At 38.6% G+C, this 22,826-nt stretch overlaps 1 protein-coding gene across 4 annotated transcripts in view; it reads right to left on the reverse strand.

The window, feature by feature from the left end:
• The window catches only part of DAAM1 (dishevelled associated activator of morphogenesis 1), a 162,576-nt gene that overhangs the window by 54,441 nt on the left and 85,309 nt on the right, over nt 1–22,826 (reverse strand). The gene's annotated exons all lie outside the window — the stretch shown is intronic.

The raw sequence follows: 22,826 nt of genomic DNA on the forward strand, positions 1-22,826 counted from the left end.
CATTTTCAGGTGTCAGAACCCCAATCCTTGGAAGAGTGGTTTTAGGTGGATCTTTTAATTTTAGTCCCATACTTTACCTCAAAGAAACACTTTTCTCTAAGCAAATCTTTCCAGGCAGGCCTACTCGGATGGGATAAAAGAAATGCAATTCCCAAACTATCTTTTAAGTACTCCCAACAAGGGGGCAAAATAACTATTGTTTACAACACTTAAAAGTTGGCAGTAACTGAGAGCTGAAATCGGGCAGTTGTGAACATTTCATCTGGAGATGGTACAAGCCAGATGCTGGGGACAAAGGCCACAGCAGTGGCTTTGAAGCTGGGCTGGATTACACTTCCATGATTTAAAGAAGTTTAGGAAATCTGATGCATTTTTAGAACAGCCCTTGATTATAATTTAAAGTGTTAATAAAATAGCTACAGAGGTAGTATAAATGCTGAACCCTGCTTCCCTCTTAAAAGGGAGCATTAAAATTAGCCAAACTCTGCTGTTGCCAGTGCATTTAACAAGCCAAAACCCACAGTGATATTCAATGGTATTTGAACCTATAATATAAAATAGAAGGTGCCAGATCTTTTTATTCTCCCCAAACTAGGGCAAATTTCCAAAACAAACAAAATCAAGTCCCATGTTCAAGGTCCCACAAGAGCCTATCTGTTTTAAGCCTAATAGCCCTGATTACAGAACAGAGATGGTTTGAGAAACTCAAGACTAGAGCTCAGAGAGAAAACTTCACACTTTGGAAATGTTTTAATAATGCAAACAGATTAAGAGCAGATCTAGATACTGTAGTCAAAATAAGACAAAGCAAGCTTCTTTTTATTTCGCATGCCTCAGTACTGAGAAAATCAAACACACTTAAAGAATGTGAAAGCTGCTTGTAAATGGACTGTTATCACTCAATGTGGGGGCGGGGCAGGAGGGTGTGGTAAATCCTTAGAGTACTCATTTTGGCCATGTATATCCAGCTTCCCCTTAAGTAGTCCTGGTTCTGGTCCTTCCGCATGGACGTATGTGTGTCAGTAGCCAAGGGAACTCACACCTGTGAACCACCTCTCTCCTTCTGCTTTGTGTGGCTCTTAGAATCTATGGTTCTGCAGGGGCATGGGCCAGAAAGAAAGGAATTAACTGTTCCAGAGGGGCAGAGAGGATTGTCCCATAAAGAGCACTGGGCACTGAGACATGCCGAGGGGAGGCACTCCTAAAATGTACAATCTTCCTGAGGGTAACTGGGTCCTATGTACTATGCAGTCAAGCACACATATAGCTAATCATGGTCCAGGGCCGTTCTAAGCATGGTATTCTTTCTTCAGCCTACCATAGGAGGTAGGTATTGCTATTATACCAATTTTACAAGAGGCAAAGAGAGGTTAGATGAGTTGCTGACAGTCATACTGCTGGAAATTCAGAGGCAAAGAGGAAGAATCAGAGCAAATCCTCTCCAAAGATTAGACCTTGCATTAATCACAAGCAATATAAATTCAGTGCCAAGCTGGCTTTTGTTCCTAACCGCTTCACTGTAAGAGAACTCAAACATGGCTAGTGGCCAAAACATAAGTTCACCTTTCCCTAAATCTCTACTGCTATTGATGCTCCATTTAACATTTCTAATAGAATTCTAAAACCTAATGTTTTACCCCAGGTTACTTCTAATCCCCTCTCTAGACTCTTTCTGTAGGAAGTCCTTTGCCCCTTTATCAATGTCATACCTATCTTCATACACTGGCATACAGACTAAAGTTACAAGGTTCTTCCTAATCTGTTCTGTTCTGTTACACACCTCAGTCTCCATCTTCATGGGGATTCCTCAAGAAGACTTGAAAATTAGCTGCTAGCTTTGAGCACTGAGCTGTTAGCATTGTTGCAGACACTGGAATTGCAAACAAACACCTCCTTAAATCCAACACATTTAAGTCTGTCTTTGGCTACCTTCTGTACCAGTCTCATTCGAACTTTCCTCCATGCAAAATTCCTGGCTTTGTTATTTTTATTTTTATTTTTTAACTTTTTTCCCTCTTTAAGGTATTCATAACACTTAGAGAAGGTTGTCCTATGTGAATGTGAACTCTAGCATTCACATTAAATGATCTATTTAGTCTACTTACAGAATGGACAATTCATATTAAAATCTAGTTTTGTTTCCTCTTGAAAATATTACAAACACTGAAGTTCTGAGGCTTGTCTTCAGAAGGTCTGTTAGATAATTAGAAAAAACACTTTATGTTACTAAATTCTCCACTGATTTATAGTTTTTGAGACTATTTACATGTATCACTTATTTTTAGAGAGATGGTATGGTGGATAGGGTATCTGAAGATGCAATTCCAGAATCTCCCTTTTAATCTTCTCAGTTGTTATTTTTTGGTAAGTTTGAATATCTCTAGGGCGAGTTTTCTTCTTTCTAGAATAACCAGGTGAGACCAGACTGTCTCTGAAATTCCTACAAGTGCTAAGATTCTCCATGGCCCCAACAGTGAGCTAACATGGAAAACACAACATGCCCTATACTTAGCGTGATGCCTGGATTTCCAACATCATTAATTTTTAAAATTTATGTTGTTCAATAACTCAATTACACAATTGTTCATTTTCAACAGTTCCTTCCTTTGTAAGGTAAACAGGGGCAGGAGAGATGCCAATATTCAGTTTTTTTAATTTCTGTAATCTGGTTCTTCCTGTTTCCCTGTGAGGTAGCCAGACATCTTTAAGAGGCTCTTCACGGCTAAGATTTCCTAGTGGATGGAATTCACTTTGGGCACTGCTTGTGCTTTAAGACTGCACTGAAACTATTATTTAACCTCTTTTCTCCCATCATCCCAATTTTGGGGGGTAAGTGCTAGAAAAAAGAACTTGTGCAGTATAGGGGACTTTCAAGAACACTGACTTTTTTCAATCATTCAACTCATTTAAAAGGTAAAGAAATACATAGTCTTTTTAAGCTCACTTCATGTCCAGCTGGCACATCTTTTTCATTCTAAATGGAATGGTCGGTGGCTGGTAAAAATCTTCAAGAGATCCTCCTCTTTAAAACACACAAGGGTGCATTTGTTTTCTTCAAAATCACTTTGCCAATAAGAACACATTTTGCATTGTTTCTTCGTTTTCACTCTCTACAAGGTAAACACCACGGCTTGTATCCTGGACTTCTGTCTCTTACTTCACTTTCATCTCTCTGCCACCTCCAGTTGGACTGTGTTCCACTTCTCTCACCATCAAAAGACATGCATTTAAATCATTAGTCACTTATACTAGTTATGTGAGTTTTAGGCTGGCAAGGTTCCTCTTTGTGACTTTGTTTTTATTTTTTTGCCTATAAAATGGTTGCCTCTCTCCTAGAGTCATTAGGAGGATCTATAAAGCTAATACAAAATAAGGACAACACTGGGAACAGCACATATAGAACATGTTCAATAAATGTTAGCTATGACGATGATGATATAGTCAGGAGTCTCCAGTTATGGCCACCCTAAGTACTTGTTACTGGGACTATAAAACATTGAAGCAACCCGTTTAGAGGCAAAATTTGGCAGTAATTGTCCAAGTTTAAAAATGCATATAACCTTTGACCCTGTAAATCTACTTTTAGAAATGTGACCAGTCCATAATTATATACCCACAATTATATATTCACAGATCTATATCATAAAGATTTTCTCACTGCAGCACTATCTGAATTAGCAAATAACTAAAAAAGAAACAAAGGTATGGAGAGGAAAATGGTTGAGTAAATTACTATGCAGCAGTAACAATGAATGAAGTGGATTTATGTAATAGTATAAAAATGACCAAATATATTAAGGGGGGGGAGAGGCTTCAGAATATTATTTCCCATTTGCAGGGAAAAATGTGAATAATATTTCATATAAAACTAGTTTCAGAAATACATGAAAGGAAACTAAATGGCCACCTCTGGGTAACAGCAGAGAGTCTTTTACTTATAAATTTATGTACAATTCAAATTTTTAACTCCCCCAAATCTTGCAGTAGTTTTACAATTAATATAGAATTAAAGTCTAATGTGTTGTACATTGTACATTGTTAATGTATGAACTTTGCTTTTTTCTGATGTTCCATGTAATATAAAATGTATCAACACCCTATAGCCTGTGATATTTCTGTCTTCTGTTCCTGGGCATTCCTCTACCTTCACAGCAAATAACTAAAAAACATTTCTAATTGTCTTCTGTCACTGGATTTTCTTTCTAAAGCACACTTCAACCCCTTCTTTGTCATGCAAAGAAGCTGTCATGGGAAGAGATTTAAATACCCAAAGTGGCTAAAATTTTCTAAATTTCCACATAAACATATTTGGAAACTTGTGTGACAAACAATTTTCTTGGGAGCAGCTGAAGTCTTTCATTGGTATATGTAAGACTCACAGTACAATTACAAAACTGTCTTTAAGTACCATTAACTTATTCTGAAATTACCATAGGGCCCTTTCTTAATAGGGCCATTTCCCAAATAATGATATGGAAATAGAGGTGGAGTGTTTCTTCAGTTTAAGATGGTCTTAGTGAGGCCTAGAACAGACTGCGCAAAAGGTCAATCGATCGTGAAGGACATGTTCTGCGGTCCTTCACTAGACCACAAATCACAGGCTGAAGCAACATTCGCAGCCCACTAAAGCCATAAATCTCCACGTATGCTGTTACCAATCCAAGAGGTTCTTAGATATTATTTGTCAGGAAGAAAGACACTCTTTCACTGTCTAGATTGGCTAAAATTTTTCTAGTGATGTGTGATACTACAATCGTCTCAAAAATAGCGGAGAGATATTATGGTTTAATTGAACAAATATCACCAGCAGAAGGGAATTATTTCAGTAGGACTCAAAGTAAATTTCATTCCGATGATTTCCATTATACAGAAAAGGCAACTAATTACTAATAAAAGCCGGTTCTATACACAAAGAAAATACTATTAGAAAATTCACATACACGTGTGATCATATGTGATTAAGAAATTCTCTCCCTTGTTAATGAACAAAATAATTACCTTTTTGCATTAAATTGTCATTACTAGTCTGGATTTCATGGGCCTACCTCCAAACACTAATGAATACAATGGACTTTAAATAAATCCACTCTGTACCTAGAATGTTTTATAGAATACTAGATGGAAAAGGGCAGACAGGACAAAACAATTTATTCCACGAGGTATGTCTGTGATGCATGGCATCTAAGAAGACTCAAGTGAATGAGAGGGAGCAGGTGCCAATGTGAGACCAGGTCCAAATGACAGGAAGGAAGAGAAGAGAGGATGGAGATGGAAACACAGTAATGAGAGACTTTGCTAAAAACTTCTGTCCACTCTCCCTGCAGTTTCAAAACAGACTAGGCAGCATCTTCTCAAAACACGCCTGATGAAGTGTGGACCAACCTGACAGACCAAGGGTCAGCAGGCTCTTTCTGTAAAGGGCCAGCCAGCTGATAATTCAGGCTTTGTGGAGCACACACAGTCTGTCACAACTATTCAACTTTGCTCTTCTGTAGTGTGAAAACAGAGGCAGACAACATTTAAATGAATGGGCATTTTTGTGTTTCAATAAAGCTTTATTTATAAGAACAGGTGACTAGACAAATTTAAAAAATTTTAAAAAAATAAAATAAAAAGAACAGGTGACTGGCAGTAGTTTGTTGACCCTATTCTAGTTTAAGGTTGGCTCTCAAGAGAACTGGATGGAGTACATCAAAATCCTAATGTGGTCACCATTATTTTCCATGCTTTCCCTGGCCCTGAAGCTTCTGTACTTCTAGCAAGCCCAGTTACAAATTATGATCAGTTCATAAAATGTTTGCAATTTGCACAGTAATGTCAACCTTTTCTGGACCTAAAAGTGACCTAAAAGTCTGCAAATTCCACCTTCTTGCCAAGCTCACTGCTCCTTGAATGTTGTCTAATCCTGCTTTTTAAAATGGCATCACATTGTGAAGTCATTTAAATTCTGATATTTGTACTCACCTCAAAACAATGACAACAACAACACCACAAAAAGAACCCCTCTGCCTATCTCATTCTTCTTTAATCAAGAAGGACTAAGAGGCTCAAAAACCTGGGTTGCTGAAACTTTGCTTCCTTCCCTTCTTTCAACACCTTCCTTTAACCCCTAGCAGCAGGCTAAAACTATATCCTATCTCTGAAGCTGGCCAAAGGCAGGCAGTGGGTTTCAGAAAATATTTCCTACACTGTCACATTTCATGATACTTATGTGGTCACTAGAACTGCCAATCCTTGTTTATATTTTTTGGCCACTGCCACAATTATACATCAAACATATCTGTTGCCAAAATCCGGTTGGGTCCACACAAGGAATGATTACAGAATAGCGGCTTCTTCATCTGCCAGGAAATCCAGCATCTCCTCCTAAGCCTCAGAACGTCAGTCATTTTTTTTCAGAAAGACTCAAGGATGATGACTTGCAAGAACAATGACTTTCATATTTACCATTTGGAATCACAGAAGAAAGAACAAATCATTCCCATTTTTTCCTAATGTTATAAAATGTCTATGTTTTTAAGACATTGCAGAATTATATAGCTGGTCTTTGGCCCTAGAGACATCATAATCTGAGTTTCTCTACACAGGGGTCCCTTAATAAAGTCACTATCAGACAATTTACCACTGAGAAGTGTTCCAGAAATCCACAATCCACTGGAACCAGCACTCGTGAATTGTAAGAAAATTTGCCTATACCGAATTGACAGATAGATACCTTATAACTTTAAGCACTTGTTGGCTTTAGTTTTGCCCTAGAGAACTGCATGGAATAAGTCTAATCTCTCCTATGAGTAACCCACCCAGCAAATATTCAAATAATTTGAACAGAGTGATTATGTTCTCCCCAAATCTCCTCTTTACCAAGCCAACAATTCTCCACTGGCTATATAGCACAAGTTTATCTTCCTCAATTCATAAATAAATCTCAGATTTTCCATAAATTCATCAGACTTTCATGTCCACTATTTGCAGAGATAATGCCTACAAATATATCTAAATTCCTAGGAAATGCTCTTCTCAGATATTTGTATTGAGGATGCACCACTCCAGGCTGTTTCTCCTGAGACTGGAAGATTGCTAATCAAAATCCCTCTCCAAGAGGAAACTGAAACTCCCCAATAATAACATTTAGGACTTAGAATAAAAGACACATGTCATATAAAGTAGAGCTAAACATATACAGTTCTTATTTTATTAAGTAATCCCAATTTTAACAAAGTTGGCCATAAACTAAATAGTAAAATTGATTTTCTTATTATGAGATTAAGGATGCTTTATCTCTAAGAAAAAAATCTTAAGAGAATTGAACACAGATGAATAGGACCTATGATTGCTATCTGCCAAGAAACTGTGGGAAGTTTAAGCCCCTTTAGAATAACGTTTTTCTCACCTCCCGATTAAAGTTTTGCTGTCACTGCTCCTCTCTTAAGTATGCACCACTTCACACATCACAGGGATTTCTTCCATTTAGCAAATCAAGTCTTACAACTCTTCTGACTCCCAGAACTCTACTCCCTCCCTTTCTCTGGTCTATGTAGGTATAAAGCCTAATAGAGCCCATATAAAATATCACATTTTCTCATGTAGAGCTGCCTGCTAGCCTATCATATACTGCAAAGCAAAATATTCTGAGGTCTTAAAGACCTTAAATAACTTATAATACATTAGTTCCTCTATGTCCCTTGTTTAGCATTCTATATTGACAAAGAATTTTTTCAAAAAAGTAAACGTATGGCATGAACTCATGTCAAAGATTTTACTTAATTCATTAATAAATGAAGGAATTGGAAGATGTTACAACTGGTTAAAAGAAAATCCAAAGAGTAGACATACAGATGCAAAATAAGAGGGTAATAATCCACTGCATCAGACACAATTTGTACTTTAATTGGTAATAATAATTTGAAGTGCTACCAATTTGGGATTAAAAAAAAAATTAAGCTATTTACAGATTTGTGAAATAGCTCAAAGATAACGACAGGCAGAAATAACTCTGAAGAGTGCTAAATATAGGATGTTAAGTACATTTCCACTCCTAGCCATTTACTGCACCTCAACTTGCTCTCTTCCTCTTGCCATGTTGAGGCTGTATGGCATGGTTTCTATCTGTGTATCAGAATCTCTAACTTGAGACCACTGAACTCCTAACCATTCCATTTCACCTCCACTAAAAGGGAGCACCTGGTTCTCTATCTTCCCCTGGGAAGATTTTTGGTCACATATTTGGGATATTACAAAGACTTCTGTGATAGTCATCAAATACAGCTATGAGCTTAGTGAGTTTAGACCCTCTGACTTAAAAGAAGACCACAGCTGGCTACTGTTCACTAACAGTTTGTGGCAGTGTTAAGTGCTTAGTCTTATTTTGAAGTTAGAAGATACACTTATAAACTTTGGGGCTTAATGAAGGTACAAGAGAGTTAACTAAACTTGATCATTTTTAACATAATGAGAATAAGAGTGAAAAGTATCGATAGGTATTAATTATTGCTAATGATACTTGCAACTGGTTATCAGAACAAGTTAGTGATTTTCTAGTAACCTCTCAGCTCAGAAGTTTGGAGGCATGAGGTCTAGGACTTGCTAAGTGCTTCATGGATCATTCACAGGAAAAGAAGGGAATTTAGTTATTCTATTCCTGTATTGTAACACCTAGAACAGTGCTCAGTCCATAAGAGAACTCAATATTTAGTAGAAGAATAAAGTGATGAGAAGAAATACAAATGACTTTTTAGATTCTATTCTGCACTGTGGATTATGAGCCGATAAAAAGGGATTCTGGGGGTTGGGGTTGTGGCTCAGTGGTAGAGCACTTGCCTGGCATGTGTGAGGCCCTGGGTTTGAGCCTCAGCACTGCATATAAATAAATAAATGGAAGATCCATTGACAACTTAAAAAAAAAAATTTAAAAGAAAGGGGATTCTGTTTCTGTTCTACATTTAAGAAGTACTGCACTCAGCAGTATTGTGTTAGTATTGCTGCAGGGTTACACGGTCTTCCTAAGTATTCATGCCTGTAATCCCAGAGGCTCAGGAGGCTGAGGCAGGAGGATGGAGAATTCAAAGCATGTCTCAGCAACAGAAAAGCACTAAAGCAACTCAGTGAGACTCTAAATAAAATACAAAATAGGGCTGGGGATGTGGCTCAGTGGTTGAGTGCCCCTGAGTTTGTGCCCTCAAAACAAACAAACAAACAAGTAAATATTAAGCACAATCATACCTGAAGTCCATTGGGGAAAAATGCTTTGATACAATTCCTTGCTAACACAAAGTGTTACACTGATATTGTCTATGTGTCACAATCTTTATTTACACTGATAAAAATCACGATTTCTGAATGGCCTGAAATGAGACAGCATATGAAACACCAGGCGAGCGCTTCTTCTTAGCCAGTTATCACTTTTGTTCTCCCCCAGCAGATCAGGAAAGCAAGAAGAGTGCCACTCTAAAGACATAGTCTTAGTCACCCTGAAGGGAGGAGCGGCAACAACAATAAAGAACAAGAGTATGACGACATTTCTGAAACAGTTCAGGAACTCCCTGTCCCACAATCCTCTTCTTTCCTAGACAAGCCCCCAAATGACTTGACAGACTTGCAGTCTTAAAAGTCATCTGCTACGGAATTCAGGGAAGTAAATGCATCTCATGTGCTGCTCTATCTAAGAAGGCACCACGAACCTTGCCTAGAACTAAGAGCTAAGCCTTTACAGTCCATTTCCCAAACTATGAGACATCGACTTTATTTATTTTAACAAGTCATTTCTTTGGCAAAGCACTTCACAGACTGGAATATAACTGAAGCCTAAAACTTTCAATCGGTTACAACTCCAACATCTGAAACCAATTTTAGATGACAAGACCCCCTCATTTTCATGACAAAGAAAAAGAAACATTCTCCAAATATTATTTTCAGAGGTGATACTACTCCACATTCTCCTGCAGGCAGGCATTTTGCCTGCGACATGAGTGCGTGCAATAACATGAAACAAATGATTCCATGGAGCCTGTTCAGAATCAGATCTATTCAGACCCACATGCTACCATGGGGTGCTACAGACCCAGGTTCAATTTGGTCCAGTTGGTTTGTAAGTTAACAGGTTTGGACACACATCACTAAGCTCTTATGCAGTGTGGAAATCCAATCAGTGGTGTCAATCGCCTTTCCTGCCTCACATCTTGCTACCAGATTTGCTGCTACTAGACCAGCCTTTCAAAATGTCGTAAAGCAGGTTTTGATGTTCCGTAACCTGCTCTTGGGAAAACAATCAAAGTGTGTTTATGATTTGCAATATAAAGCTTAACACCAGCTATAATGAGAGAGGACCCTTTGGAAAATAGTAATTAAGAAGAGAATGGGGAAACAGTAAGCACCTAACAGCATGGTCCTTACAGAAAAGCATTTTCAGGATGATGACAAAAAATGCTAATACAGGGTCAATTGTCCTCAAGGGGAGTCAAGACTCTAATTTTAAGCCATCATTGACTGTGCAATGTACCACTGAATTAGGGATAGCATTTTTGGCAAAATAAATAAAAAAAGAAAAGCATCAGTTGCAAGACACCACTTTATCAGAAGCATCTTATTATGTGGAAGTATTGCCCATCCTGTGTTGTGACAGACATTGCTAATCAATTACCATGCTACTTCAGGTTGAGATCATTCATCACCACTGAATCCTTCTTAGAAATTGAGGAAAGAAACAAAAGGATACCATCTGAAATCTGTTCAAGTCAAAAGTTGCTCTGCACTGCAATGAAGAATAACAGAATTTAAGACACTATAATTTAAGGGTGGTATTCTTCAGTAGACCTTCTACTGTAACCCATTCCTAGTACCACAAATTACCAGGTTCCTACAGAGTAAGGAATTTCGAGAACCCCAAATTAGAAGTATTAGTGGCAGATTCTAACTTACACTGGAAGTGCAAAGCTTCTTCCTACTTCTCAAAGAGGAGAAATTCTGAATTGTGCCAAAAATGAAATGGAATCAATAGTATCAGGCATGATAATACTAGAGCTCTTAGTGAAAAGAAATACACAGGAAAAGTGTGTTTTGAGGGGCTGGGATTGTGGTTCAGTGGTAGAGCACCTGCCTATCATGTGTAAGGCACAGGGTTCGATTCTCAGCACCACATATAAATAAATGAATAAAATATCCATCAACACTGAAAAAAGTGTTTTTAAAAGCGTGTTTTTGTTCTTTTCTTCATCATTCTTCCAAGGGGATCTTTTACTTTTATTGATGTCTTTCATAAACCTATCTCATGGAGTTGGTAAAGTCGGGTGGGCTTGGAGCAATCTATGAAAGTAGGAGCCACAGCACTTGGAGAGTCTGCTGAGAACAACAGAGAGGCCTAAGGGAAAAGTATGGAATATACTACTTAAATCTGACTATAATCTAGGGACAAGAAGAACTTTAAAGGACAGGAATGCAAATATTTGCTATGTATGTCATGTTCTCCCATCATGTGTTATAGCAGACACTGCTAATCAATTACTATGCTACTTCATATTGAGATCATTCATCACTACTGAATCCTTCTCAAAGTCCTCCAGGTTTCCATTCCCAATTATTCAGAGCTAGAAATCAAGATAAATCTTTTTTTTTTTTTTTTTTCACCAGTTATGCTTAAGGCTATTTGTCGCCCATTCAATTAACTACAGCAGGAAGTCATGGTCCTAAAGGAATAATGTAACAAAGAATGTACACTGGTCCAGCATGTGTTTTATACTGTGTGTTTGAAGGACCACTGGGGTCCAAAATGAATAGCTACTTGCGAATTCTCAGATATGAGAAACACTGATATTCCATTCTATCAAAGATAAGTTGTTACTAAGACCACTTACTCAAATTTTTTAACCAAACTCACTTTGGGTTCTACAGGACACTGCAGCTGTCTATTATCATGCCTAACAAAATTTCCCACCTGCAGACTGAAGAATTTGGGAATGTGCCTATGTGCTTCAATATGCATGGGCAAGAGGCTCAAAGGGCCTGCCGACTTTATGTCTTGGTTTTACAACAGCCCTGTTGATAAGTGATCCATGACAAAGATGAAGGGCTCCAAGACAGTTATTGACTCCAACTTCTGCAACTGGCATGCAATCCAGAGCTGTCAAAAGGAACCTGCTTAAGAATTAATGATTTGAGGGGACCAAAGATAGCTACTCTGTGGTGGCTGAAAAACCATTGCCCTCCCAGGGCTTCCATTCAAACCCAAAGCTCCAAGTCTCTTCCAGTGAATGGAGGTGCAGACAGAGCCCTCTTCTCACATTGGAGCACCAATGTAGGTGTAGGTGACAAGCACCGGGTGAAAGATGTGGGAGTTGCTCCTCCATCTCCCATTCTAGAAGCAGAAAGAGAGCCCCTCAGGACATACAAGTTCCAAGCTCCCCATGACCTCACGTAACTGAGCTGTCCAACTAATATGCCTTACTTTTTCTCAGCTGTATATTGCTTACTTATTTTTGTCACTATCTGAATATGAGTGAACACAAACACAAGAAGTCCCGCCCTCTTTCAGCCTTATGTTTCCTAATTACAGGGAAAGCAAAAGCCTGAAGACAGGGTTGTTACACATTGAAGAAATGTGAGTATTAGGAAGTGCAAGAGAAATATGGTATCCACAAAGCAGAGGCACATTCACTGTCTTGACAATGCTGCAAAAACCAAAATAAAGTATTTGCAGAAGGGAAAATAAACAAACTCCAAATTCAGGAACTCATATGTAAGAAGGAGCTCAGGGTGTAGGTATGGCAGATAGCAAGTTGAACCCCTCAATTTCTGAATATCCAAAGGAATCAAGGGGTACAGGTGGAGGAGAGACTTTCAAAATGTTTATGCAGACCGGCTGAGCCTGCACCTGCACTTCAGTCATCAACTGGGGAAGTGGCAAATGACTCCAAGGAATTCCTGTGTTTTGTGATGGCATATATCAGTCAAGAGCTTGCTAAAGATGGAAACACAATTTGCCTGGATCTGGAACTGAGGGTGCAAAGAGATCTAGAGGGAAGAGTGAACAGAGAAGTTTCCTTTGTAGGCAAACCAAAGAAACATAATTCTGAGTGAATTGTCTATTTTTATAAACTTGCAATATTTTGTATTTTTGTATAGCTTTACGGGTATTGGAATGGAATGCTTTTCTCATTTTCTAAACCTTGGGTTTTGGTTGTTGTTTTTTAATGATCATTTTCTACTCCAGTAATTTTTAACTTCCCTTTGCTTCATAAGACATATAGGGGAAACCTGAAGAGTTTTAATGATAGCTTCTTGTACCAGGAATATTCAATGTAAAGTGACCAATGAGAGCCACAGGATACTCGTTCCTCCCTCAGACAATACCAAACCCAAAGAGGGTTGGCAACTAGTTCACTGCAGGAATAAATTATTACAACCACTTTGGAAAGCAATTAAAGGTGAAACTGTTCACATCAAACCATTCAGTAACTACATGTCTACATGTCTATTCTAGAGAAATTCTTGAACATATGCATAAGAATTTAAATAGTGAAAAATCTAAACAAAGCGCTGACTAATGTAGATAAAGACAAACTGTGCCATGCTCATAAAATGTACCACTACATAGCACTTAAAACGAAGGAATACTACATATAGTTTATGAATATATGTATGTAGAATAAGGTTATAAATATGTGGGCAAGAAAAAAATAGCACTTTACAATATAGGTCACCTTTGGGGTATAACTCTAAAAGATTCTTTCTTTTTTAAATGAAATCCGAAGTGAAAATAGCAAAATATTAGCTTTTTATTAAATATGAGTGTTATTAGATTGTGGATTTTTTGAATGTTTAAAACTTTCATAAGAAAAATTAAATAATCAACCAGGAAATAATAGTGTTTTCCATGGCTGGAGGGGAAAGTTATTAGCGGTTTATTAGTTTTCTTTTTTAGAAATTTTAGAGACTTCCAATTTATTGAAATCCAGAACATCTGCTCTGTTGATTAGATTTAATACTTCTAACAATAACATATCTGCAACTGTGCTGAAACATTCTTTTTACTCTCTCCCCAACAATGAAGTTTTGTTTTATTAGCTTAACCGAAGATATAAGACAACTAGAACACTCTGTTGAATTACAATACTGAAACTCTGAACACATTTTGTGGTGGGACAGGGCATTTGGACCCAGGAAGTCACTCCCTTGGGGGAGACACTTGCTTCGTGGGACCTCTCGGTGTTGTGCTCTATAAAGGGATTTTTCTTCCCCCTGCTGCAAACAATAACAATGATAATGTTCTCATTTAAAAAATATCCTTTAATCTTCTTATTTCAAAGCCAAAGATATTCATCGACCATTTCACTTTTCTAGGCAGCAGACAGTGTGGGGAATTTTTTTTTTTTTTTAAAGGCAGTTTGACCTACACCCGTGCCCACTTTCCAGACTTGACTTCAGTGGGTACCAATGATGGTTTGTCAGGCAAACCCAATCAAGTGTGTGTCTCCATGGGCTAAACCAGGTCAGTGAGCATTAAGACACCATGGCACATGGCTGAGAAGCAGTGAGGTTTGACTTTCTCTGGGCCTCAGTATTCCCATACATAAATTAAGGGTGCTTCTGAAATCAGGTCCAGGACTCCACCCAGAAGCTAAGGAACTATAGGTTGCTCACCATTGCCATAGATATTTTGCTACAAACAGGTCTTCATTTTACCAATTTCTGGAGCTAACAGGAAGGACTTTATTGGTCTGCTTCCTTATTTACAATATATTCTCCTAAATTACCATCTCTGCCTCTGAAATGTACTGTGGTTCAACTAAGGGAAAGGTGCTTTTGAAGTTCTCACAACTTTTCTGAGGAAATCAGACATCATCACATCCAGATGGTTCAGCATATGGGTGGACAAGAGGTCCACACTACCATGAGGAACACAGCTGCCATCACTGTCTGACAGTGACAAGAGCTAACATCACCAGGCTCCAAGCTCTCTAACAACTACTAAGTCTATTCTCTCACAAATTCTTCACAACTCTGTGAAACTGATCTCACTTTCCCTAGGAGGAAAGAGAAATCAGAGACATTGTATAACCAGCAAATAGTATGTATCCTGCTTCTTGAGTTGACCCTGGGGTGGTCTTCAAATATGAAAAGTATCTCCCAAAACTAATATTTGCCTTTTGTTTATAACATGTAACTGTAGCATAAGGTCTGTGCAAACTAGTGTTGCACAGACATTGTACCACAGTTTAAAACAACTATGAGGGGCAAGCAAATTTAGAAAACTTGCATGCAGTTCTCTGGACTGAAAGACTTTGGGAGATAATCCATTCTAACAGAGGACTCTACAGAACCAGAATGTAATACTCCAGAAGAACTCTCCAAAAGTTATAAACAATATTTAAGACTTATTCACTTCTCCCAGCAGGAAAAATGAAATATATTTTGGTTTAACCTAAGGACATATTCACTGACTGCTTTTGCATTCTCTTATGGAGAAGCAACACTTATGAAATTGCAAACTGGGATCTTCTACAAGCAAGGGAAGGGAGTCTGGAGAGCTGGAATGACAGAATTGGTAAGGATGGAAAAAATAATAATAATACCCAGAACTGGTTTGATTAAACAGAAGGAATACAGGAGGAGGAGGCAAATATTTAAGACCTAATCAACCTTCATTTTGGAACCATTACTTTGGTTAAGCACCATCAGGGGCAGAGAATTCTTGAATGAACGGTATTTTATACTTCATATCTAAAATGTCATTTTCATTTTGACAGTATTGGCTTCCATAACAAGAAAATGAGTCACCAGCTCCTAGAGTATACCACTCAGGTGTACACGGGCAACCAGAACCAGACCTTTGGCAGGTACGTGAGCAGAAGAGGGAGGAATCTCATCAGGTCAAGGTCATCATGTTTTCAAAGTCACAGAATTGGTAATGCAAAACTCTGTGTAGCTTATGGCTTCATCTTTGGGTTTTTGTTTTTGTTTTTATTTTATATGTGAACAGAAATTTATTGGGAAGAGTTTTTGAAAATATGCAGAAAGTGCATCTCATTATTGTTTTGTAAATAAGATTAATATGCTAACAAAATTATAGTGATTATAATTGTAGTGATTATATTTTTTCTTTTCTTATTTATTCTTAATGACTGATACACAAAGGACTGAGTTGGGTAGTAGATTTCTAACACTATATTATGTTCCTATCAGTAGCATTATGAACTTCAAATGTTACATGTGTCTCTCTCTCTCTTATCTATGTTCCATTAATACAATTTTAAATGCACTGCAGTTTACTCCTATAATCATCTTTAAAGATTCACATGTTCTTTTCTATTTTAATTCAAATTTGTCTGAGATAAATATCGTGATTGCTGAGTTTTAAGGTTTTGCATTTGTCTAAATTACACTGATGATTTTCTTAAATTTTGGAGTCCCTTAGTCTTTTATTGGGGCTCTGTAGTCAAACTTAATTTTGCTTTCCTAGTGAGTCATTTTTCTTTTAATGAATAAATTTATTATATACATTATAAGTTGTGTGTGTTTGATCATCTTTGTTTTAAATCTTTCAGGGAAAAGTAAAGAACCGAGGTGGAGGGAAGGTAGGGTCTCTGTGCTAGACAAAGCAAACAATGGCAAGGGTTTTGACAACACACATGTTGTTTCCATTTTAAATAACGTTTGTTTTCCTCCAGTGTTACTAGAAATACATGATGGCATTGTAGTGTTCAAATTAGCTGAACTGTGTCCTTTCTCATAGGTTTCTGGTAGGGTGAACCCTGGGAGAAACTCTCCTGTGAGAGCTGGGGGTGGCAGTGGAGCAGCCCATTTTGAAGTTCTTGGCTTCTTCTGGGTCAGGGTATGTGTTACACTCTGTGACTAAGGGCTCTAGATGCCCTTATCAGAGTCAAAGGCAACAGGACAGACACATTCCACAACTACCTTCCCTTCCCAACTGTCTGCTCTGTGGACTTGGGCTCCACAACTCGATGCAAAGACCATTACCAGTCTCTATCATTACTTAACAGCACTTCTCTATAACAAATCAGAGGTACAGACAGCCATCAGGCAGGCAGACATACTGAGAATCTACTAGTAGTCCTGCTTCTCTGACCAAAACCTGACTGATACAAAATACATTGAGTGTATTTTTTTAAACAAAGCAATTTTATCTTTATAATCAGAACAAAGATATTTCAAAGTAAGAGGGAGACTAATACATAGTAGAAAAATTGAAAAATATTTGTATAAAAGAAAAAATAAGTCAAAGTAAATCACCTACAATCCCACCTAATAGCTGTATTTCTGTCTGTCCATCTAGCTCTGTATATATGTTTTTGCAAACTTGTGACCATACTAATTACATACATACATACTAATCTTTCTTTTAAACCTCAACATTACATACTGAGCAGTTTCCCATGTCGTTAAAGTTCCTTTGGAAAACGACTTTTCACTAGCTGTAAGACACCGTTGTGGATGTGTATTACAATATAACCATCTTCCTTTAAGGTGTTTACAATCACTGGCTTTTAGAGAGAACATTACAAAGAATATTCACACACATAATTCTGTCTGTATCTCTGATCACTTCCTAGAATGGGAATGTTTGAAGGTCTGTATAGCCATTACCAAATGGTTTTGATCACCATCTGCAGGTGTCAATCAGTATCTTATACTTAGATCAATATTTGGAATACTAACCCAGCAGCAAATCATGGAAATCAATGAGACAGAACCATAGTGCAGTGTGGGGACAGGAGCTAGCCCTCCAGTCTCTGAGTCATGGAGGAAGACCAGTGGGCCCTTGTGGTAAGGGACAGGTTGGTAGAGCAGTTTTCATTGGGAGGGTTTGAGGCAGCTCCTCTTTACCAAGTGGAATTGGTAACATTTTGGCAGATAAAGCTTCACTGGGACATACCAGGAGAATATTACCCTGGTTTCAAGTATCCACCCGACTTTTTCCTGTCCAGGCTAAACAAACCTCAATTATTTTAGTCTTTCTCCACAGGGCCTTTATGTTTGAAGAGGTCAGCCTCTTAGATATTTCCTAACAAGCACTGCAAATTGTGTTCAGTAACAAGCAGAAAAGGTCAACAGTCTAAATGTGACTGGTTAAGCAATGGCAAAAGGGACAGAGAACTAGGGGCAAACTAGGAGGGCAAGGGTACAGTCCTGTGAACTTAGCTCAGATGTTAAGAAGCCAGTTTCTAGATGATGGAATGAAAGCATGACGACATCAGCACTTCCCCTGGTGTAACCCACAGGTGGTCAAAATAGTGAAGAACAAGGGCCCCAGCCACATCCCCAGAGGTTGGTGCCCTTTCCTCTGTGCCCCGAAGCCTGTCTGCTTCACCCATTGTGGAACTTATGACAAGACACTCATCTGGTTCATGTGCGTCTCCTACCAAAACCATCCATTACAGAAAAGTTGACTTTTTAATCATCCTCAAAAATCTAGCCAAGAACTACCCTAGAGAAGAGACTCTACAGGACTAGTAAATCACACCCCACGCTGCCCTTCACCAACTGCACAGTTTCACTGTGTGAAACACTAGATGCCCAAAGTTTGTTATTTCTCACTGTTCCAGTCAAGGATTATATAACAAAGCCTCATCTCCTGATGCCAGTGAATATGTAGATGAGACAGGAAGTTTCAGAGCCTATAGAGTCTAGAGATGCTCATGGTCAGTGGCCACTGAGTGTCCCTCATGCATTCTTTAGAGAGGCCAAGGGGGAAGGATGGTCAAAGTTCATTTCTTCTTTTTATTTTTGGCACTAAGGATTGGACCCAAGGGTACCTTCCCACTGTGCTATATCTCCAGTCCTTTTTAAGTTTTTTTTTGTTTTGTTTTGTTTTTTGTTTTTTTTTTTTTAATTTTGAGACAGGGTCTCAATAAATTGCTTAGGGCCTTGCCAATTTGTTGAGGCTGGTTTTAAACTTTTGATCCTCCTGTCTCAGCCTGAGTCACTGGGATTATAGGCATGAGCCACTGTGCCCAACAGCAAATTTCATTTCTAATCATGACTGCTTCTGCAACTTTCTTTAAGCCTTTATCACTCAAAAGCCAATTGGAACCCATTCATAGGTTGAAACTTCAGTGGCAGAAGCTAAAACTAGGTACTTCTAAAGAAATCTAGAAATAGGGCTGGGGGTGTAGCTCAGTGGTAGAGTGCTTGTCTAGTTGCAAAACCTCTGAGTTTGATCCATAGCACTGAAGGGAAAAAAAAAAAAAAAGGCAACATCATTGCTTCTCTTCCTAGTCCACCCATGGCAGTTTCTTATTAGGGACTAAGAACAACTAGAGGACTAAAGGCTCATCTCACCTTGTTTTCCAGCTGATTTTACTGTCATGTAGAAAAATGATGGTTTCTTTTTTCTTTATTTCCACTACTTTTGTCTACGTTCCTTTAAGTCATGTTTTGATCAAAAACTTGCTCCCGATATTCCAAACAGGTGACCCCAACTCTTGAGGAACTGAAAGAACTGCATCCTGCTTGCCCACACTCAAGACAGTTTTCAGTTTGTTGTGTCTGTTGTGAAAGGAAAACTTGTTTCTAAGGGGAGGAGTATTATCCAATTAGGATACACAACCGAAGCCATTTTCCCTAAATGTCTTCAAAATGTACCTAGCACCATTTCAGCAGTTTGCAGAAAACCCACGGCTGAATGGCAGCCAGGATAGGCAAGAATGTTGAATAGTTTAATTAAGCTAGAATCACACTCAGCAAAAGAGTGGAAATTCACCTTTCCCAAAGTGGCCCTCGAAACACAGAAATGTAGTATGGAGAAGCTAATACTGTTTACTTAAGACTTAGCTTTAGTGACCAGAAATAATGGAGGAAAATTAGGCAAAGTCTCCAAGTCCTGATCTTGGCCTCAAAATCTGATGTGGTTAAGCTAGGTGTCCGTATCCCAATTTACTTCCTTTGCAAACTCTGAGGCCTGAGAAGGGTTAAAAGCATTTTCTGGATACTTTTAGGAACTGGTTAAATGACACACTAGTACACTTGATCCTGGGAAGAACGGCAATGAAAGAAGATTTCTTCTTGTGCTGATAAAATTTCTGTCAGCACAATACAGTGTATACACCAGTTTATTTTCACCTCTCTGAAGACCTACTCCTTACTTTTCCCAGGATTTAAAAATCATGTTAACAATAAGCAAATAAAGCATAGCCAGATGCCTTTCGTGGTCAGATGGCTCATTGTTTAAAAAGCTTCAGTTTAAAATCCAAAAGATTGTTAACAGATGCAGTTTCTGGCTGGAGACTGGGAAAAACCTCATTTAAACAAAAGAGTATGTTGTGATTGGAACTAAAAAGGGAATTACCTTTAAAGATAAGAACCACAAACATTTCCTATTTGAAAATACACCCCCATCCCACCTACAGGACCTTTTCAGACCTTTCATGAAAGTTTAAAAATTTGACAATGGATTGCTGTCTATGACAAACCAGGACTAACCAACCAGTTCAGTAACTGTTGGAGATTTGTTTGGACTTTCAACAAGGCCATAATATCCATCTCTGACTCTCTCCCAGATTACTCAATTAGGCAAAATTCCAGTTAATTTCTTTCCAATCATTTTAGCTCCAGAAATATTTTGCTGCTTTCATTTTGGCTCTGGAAATTAGTTTCCAACCAGAGACTTAGATAGAGAAGTTTCATAAATGAACAGAGAGCTGATAAGCAGATAGCCACTGCTGGGACTCTAGTCACTGATGGAAAAGAAGCCATCAGCTGACAGAAGGCTGGCCCTGTGCTCAGGTCCCAGTCTTGTCTGCTTCCAGGACTTCTGTTCATTCACACAGAGAACCTGCTTTCCACCACCTCCTGTGGTTTGTTTCTGTTGGCTTCAGTGGTTCTTGCTCTACAGCTTCACTCTGTGGGAGAATGTCTGTAATGTCCTGGGTTCTAATCTCGAAAGATAGAAAATCCAGAGAAGCCATGGGTGTAGCTTCCCTCCGCCTGACAAATGAATGCAGTTTGGCTTGGTGGTAATAGGCCTGATCTGAAAAAGTTACACAAGAGATGTTCCAAGGAAAATAATCTGTTCTTACTATCGAGAATGGACACTATGGTGCTCCATTCTGAGAATGGACAACCTGTCCCTCTGGACAACTATTATCTGAAGAAGGAAACATCATATACTCTTCCTGGTGAAATACTTGTGTCCTCGTATTCATTATGTATTTATTTATCACAGTGCCTAAGAAGTTCAGTTTGGGACAACAGGCATAGCATTGTTTGAACAGTGTGAGGAGTTCTATCCATGAGAATCTTTAGTCCAGTCATGCTATCATTCATTTTAAAGTGAGACAGATCTATAAGACCACAGGATTCCCTAAGGAGTTATAACGGCATCCCACTCAGCCATGGCATCACCAAGTCACACAAGGAACCTAAGGTGGTGGAATGAAGCTAGCACAGGGCATCATCCCCTAAGATCCATGCAATCCAGACAGGTGTAGGCAAGAAGGGCCCATTTGTCAGAAATAGGATTCTGAGGCCAGAGGCCACATCCATATCCATCCTCCTACCAACAGACAACCCCATCATGCACACTTCAGATGAAGCTTGCAAGGGACTCTGATAGACCCGGAAATTGAAAAATGAGCAGCAGCTGTGAGCCTGAGGTCATTACTATCCTCCAGGGCTTGCCTTCACTAATGTAAGGAGCAGCAGTTTCCATGATTAACTTTCAATTGCTGTCAAGGGTGTAATAAAATCTGGGAAAGAAGAAAACTTTCACCTCAGTAAGCTGCTCCCATTTTCTTGCCCTTTCCTTTCAGCCAATGCATATTCTCAGTCGATACTTTGTATTATTTCCTAATCTTGAGAAAAAAAATATGCACTAGATGAACCAAAACAAAAAAAAGTCCTCTGTGTACAGAGACATGGGAGGATTTTTCTTTCTCTGTCCTAATGACAGGCCTTTATGATGGCAGAGTAAAAAGGACCCTTGCTCCCAAAGACCACACAATACTTTCAGTGTAAGGGATGAATCAATTTATTTTCATTTTAAAATTCCTTCCCAAGTAGGGCATGGTGATACATGTCTGAAACCCAGCTACTCAGGAAGTTGAGGCAGGAAGATTCACAAGTTCAAGGCCAGCCTGAGTAACTTAGTGGACCCCCATCTCAAAAACAAAACCTCCTTTCTTCCCAGTGTAATGTATATGCATTTTATATATATACTTATTATACATATGTACACATAATATATATTATATATGGATAATATATGTGACGCATATGTATATATGTATAATACATATGTACATATAAAATATATTACAAAATTGTGTGTGTGTGTGTGTGTGTGTGAGATGATCCATTCAACAAAAGAGAAGTTTTCTAGTTGGCTACAAGTCTAAAGAGAGCAGAAGAGGAGAGGACAATGATGCACTGATTGACGAAGATGTCTTACTGGTTACTACTGAATCAGGACCCTGAGGACTTTGATTTGGGCTGATGTGACAGCAGCTCAGCAATCACACTGAGGAGAAGGTACAGCTGGGTACATCCTGCAAAGGTCATCAAAACCAAATCTGATGCATAGTTTTACCAATTACAACTGCTCAGGGAGGAAATTAAACACGCTTTCCTTTTTACAGTACTCAGCATAACACTGCTGACAATTCAGTGGTCCAGTTTTCATGAATTCATTTCAAAGGACCAGACACTGGAGTTGATGAGTAAGACAAGGTGCCTCACAACTGGAGGCAGGGTCTCAAGAGAGACAAGTGTACAAGCTCAGTGCCAAAGAAACCCTTTACTGAGTACTGGAAGCCGCTCCTGGGAGGGCGGCACATCCGTGACTCAAGGGAGCAAAGGGGGTTAAGGTGCTCAGAGGCAGC

Source organism: Sciurus vulgaris, assembly GCF_902686455.1.
Source record: "Sciurus vulgaris genome assembly, chromosome: 2".
Classification (NCBI taxonomy): domain Eukaryota; kingdom Metazoa; phylum Chordata; class Mammalia; order Rodentia; family Sciuridae; genus Sciurus; species Sciurus vulgaris.